The sequence below is a fragment of the Mobula birostris genome, chromosome 2 (assembly GCF_030028105.1).
Source record: "Mobula birostris isolate sMobBir1 chromosome 2, sMobBir1.hap1, whole genome shotgun sequence".
Classification (NCBI taxonomy): Eukaryota; Metazoa; Chordata; class Chondrichthyes; order Myliobatiformes; family Myliobatidae; genus Mobula; species Mobula birostris.
Window position 1 is genome coordinate 2,748,304 of NC_092371.1, and position 4,107 is coordinate 2,752,410.

Consider the following 4,107-nt stretch of genomic DNA (forward strand, 5'->3'; position numbering starts at 1 on the left):
ACTCAATCTGCCAACTCTCAGCCCAGTTTTGCATCCTATCAATGTCCCGCTGTAACTTCTGACAGCCCTCGACACTATCCACAACACCCCCAAGCTTCAGCAAATTTATTAACCTAACCATTCCCTCCACTCCCTCATCCAGGTCATTTATAAAAATCACGAAGATCCCTGAGGCACACAGCTGGTCACCGATCTGCAAGCAAAATATGACCGGTCTGCAACCACTCTTTGCCTTCTGTGGGCAAGCCAGTTCTGGGTCCACAAAGCAATGTCCCTTTGGATCCCATGCCTCCTTACTTTTTCAGTAAACCTTGCATGGGATACCTTATCAAATGCCTTCAACAGATTCCGCTTTCTCTCAGAGTCGACAGATTGACTGAAATGGTATCCTATTATACCGCCTATTCTATCCCTTCGCGTTGAAAACTCCATTTCGCACAGATGGCAGAAGTCACGTGACGACACGCGAATTTTGAAGTACGTAGTGCAATTTTACATCCTCATCTAGACTCAGCGGGAACCAGATTCAGTCGTGGCGGCGTTCGTGAAGATTGCTAGGAGAGGAAAAGTTCCATTGTTTTCATTTTTATTGGTATTGTGTATGATTTTAGTATATAATTCACTCGTTCCTGTCGGGTTTCTGTTAGCCGAAAGTGAGTGTTTTGCACTGCTCCATTAGTATCCGGGACATGCGGTAGATGATAGGAAGCCGTCGCGTTTCTGTAGTGTAGTGGTTATCACGTTCGCCTAACACGCGAAAGGTTCCTGGTTCGAAACCAGGCAGAAACATTCCATCATACTTTTGTATAATTCAAGTCCTTGGAAAGGGTCGTAACCACACATTTAGTAAATTGAGTACTCCCGTTACGCGTTCCATAGGCAAAGCATCCACTCACCCACAAAACGCTAGAGTAAGCGCAGTTAGTATTTATATCGCAATCGTTCCTGAGGGCTGGAAAAGAAGGGGCAGGATACAAAATAAAAAGTTTGCTAAAGGTGTTCACACGCCGACGGGTGATAGTAGGGGCAGTCGAGAGGGATGGTAAGATGTAGAGAGCGTGGAGAAAAAATATGTAAAATTCTCCTCTGAGACCGCTGTTAGCGGTGACACACACACTCAGTGCCACACCATGATCTCTTCTGACGTGTGACTGTTCTCATCCAAGGTATGTGCTTTCGATTCACTCAGCACCCAGCTTCTCGTTTCTTTCCCAATCTTCCCCTATCTACGTGCCTTCTAGCACCTGGCTTCACTGATCGACAAGTGGATGGAGAATGATTCGGATGTAGCAAATGCAGTATTTAGCAAATCAGGCGTAGCTTGCACACGGGTGAATCCGTCCCTGAACATGGTTATGCAACATTTCAAAATAGATGGAATACTGAATTCAAAGCAGAAGTTGAAGCAATTCCCTCTATCATACGATACATAGCAAGTCTCATCTCATCAGTACAGCTCGAGAACGGACGAATGCCACGTCGCTTAACTGGTCAAGAAGCCTGTCCAGTGAAAAGAACACGGCGGTTTGGAACTCCCAGAGGCGCTTTTAGTTTATATGGTAAATTTTCTCTACTGAACGTGCGTTCAATGCAAGAATAGCCATTCTGTGATTTGTCACGCAGGGGTTTCCGTAGGAGAACGACCTGTCTCAGCCTGAGCAGCGCTGGGAACCTCTTTTCCTTTTCTGACTCAGCCCATCCGCAGGTAGAAGAACGCATTTTCCTGACATGACTTAATCTTCGTTACATTCACTGAGTGGAATTTGAGTCACAACAGCATCTCCTCCCCACATCTCCGTTCCTCCCGCCAGTTTGTATGCTGCAAGAAACACAAAGTGCTGCAGGAATCAACAACAAAAGAAATTCCGCAAATGCTCAAATGTGCGGGGAAATCAAGATGTCAGACGGCATCTACGGAAGAGAATAAACAATTGACAATTGATGCCAAGGTACTTGATCGATACTTTATTTACACTATCACAGAGATCTTTGGAATGCAGAGTTGCGGCTATTTATAATTCACCGGCCTGACTTGAAGTACTTCAGCATCGGGCCTGCTTGTTTGAAACTGCCCGCCAATCCGCACTGAAAATACACTGTGAGTGTGTCGTTCCTCTGATCCCTTCTGTTCAGGCGCCGTGAACACCACCGACGGATTCAGTGGTGCGATGATCAGCAGGTGCGCCCCATCGTTGCTCGGGTAAGGAGTGTTCGTCCGCAACACTGACGGCGTATTCCTTTCACTCGCTGCTGCAAGAACAGAGGAGTTACTCCACAATTGTGTGCGTTTTGTAACAGGAATTCGCAATCTGGGTCGGGGAGAAACACGTTGAAACGTTATCCCAGATTCCCCTTTCTCTCACAGCCGACATATTCACTGAAAAAGTATCCTTCCATTTACTGTTCGACTCCCAGCCGGTTTTCATGTCCTATGCAAACTGGTCTTGTTTCTTACATCCCAGCCGTTTTTATTCTGCGGTGGTTACACGGTCAAATTACACGCCAATGGTTCCCAGTTCGACAGAAGACGACGACGTAAATATTGCTCATGTTCCAGTTTGTCAGTAAGAGTGTGTATATTGTGGGTTTCGATTAACAGACAACTGCTGCCCAAAGATAACTTTCTACTTTGCAAGCATTCGGACGAGTTTGTTTGCCTGTCACAGGCGGGAAGTAGGGCAGGACCGGTTCAATGCGGCGCACATGGGATGAACAGAATTACCATCGCTATGTACAGTGTGTGTCTGAATCTCTCGTTCAGTCGACTTTCAAGCCTTCCCCCTCTCGGGCCCTGTCTCCATCGTGATTTTGTCATATGGGAAGAAGGCCTTGGGAGCGGACCCAAATGCAAGACACAGACGCTATAGTACTAGGAACAGGAACGGACAAAACTAAATGTCGGGACAGGACGCAGACTAGGAGTAGGGACAGGAACACAGACTAGGGTAGGGGAGCATGACCAGGACGAGGGATTGGGAACAAGGATCCTGGGCGTAGACTCCGAGCCGGAGACTGGACAGGGACCCAGAACCTGGATCTTGACTCGGGCTCAGACCCTAAAACCATGCGAAGACGTGACGAGGCTTGGGTTCCTAGAGACCAGGCGAAGACGTGACGAAGCTGTGGTTCCTGGAGATCAGGCGAAGACATGACGAGGCTTGGGTTCATGAAGATTCGTGTTCTTTGAGGTTAGACGAGGACATGACGAGGACATGACGAGGATATGACGAGGCAAGGGTACTTTGAAGCAATTCCTGGGCAGGACGCGGGACTCCACCCCACAGAGGCAAGGACAGGGAGCAATAGACCCAATCGCAGGGTAACGGCAATTGGCCTGGCTTAACCGACGGCAACAAGGGCCAGGAAGGGATCTAGGTCCGGGGTTGCTCCAAGAGTCGAGGCGGCCGGTAATCTCGGCGGGCTACGGAACAGCCAAATCCATACCTCGATGACTGCACTAGCCTTACACCGGTGGGTTGTTCCAGAGGGAGACTGACGAGACGACCTAGCAATCACACTCAATCCCAGGGCCACTTATATTCCCAGCCCCAAGATGAGCATCAGGTGCTTATGGTTAAGTTCAACCGAAACCAGGGACAGGCTGAGGACCCGGAGTCCAGAGTCCACGGACCGGACCGTGAACAAGAATGCTGGGTTCGGACCGGACCATGACAGATTTCTGCCCCATTTTCTCCGTGTCGGGCGTTATTGACTTTTTGTAATTTGTTTATTGTTTTCCTTGGCGTTAAAAACTCCTTATCTACCACACATGAAAAAAGTCAAGCGGATTTTGAAATACGTGGTGCGTTCCTACAGCTCCAAATGGACTCAGCGGGAGCCAGTTAAAGTTGGGGCGGGATTTGTGAAGATTGTTAGGAGTGGAAATGAGCCATTGCATTCATTTTTTATTGATATTGAGTTTGATTTTAGTATACAATTCGGTGTTCATATCGATTTTCCATCAGCTGGAAGTGAGTGTTTTGCATAGCTCCATTCTTATCCGTTGCATGTAGTAGATGATAAGCAGCCGTAGAGCTTCTGTAGTGTAGTGGTTATCACGTTCGCCTAACACGCGAAAGGTCCCTGGTTCGAAACCAGGCAGAAACA

General features: G+C 48.0%; 2 non-coding genes across 2 annotated transcripts; both read left to right on the top strand.

Annotated features, from left to right (window-relative positions):
• The first annotated feature begins 716 nt into the window (after nt 1-716).
• On the top strand, nt 717-789 carry trnav-aac (transfer RNA valine (anticodon AAC)). Its single transcript has one exon. It is a non-coding gene; the product is annotated as a tRNA-Val (tRNA).
• A 3,245-nt stretch (nt 790-4,034) lies between these two features.
• trnav-aac (transfer RNA valine (anticodon AAC)) lies at nt 4,035-4,107 on the top strand. The gene has a single exon. It is a non-coding gene; the product is annotated as a tRNA-Val (tRNA).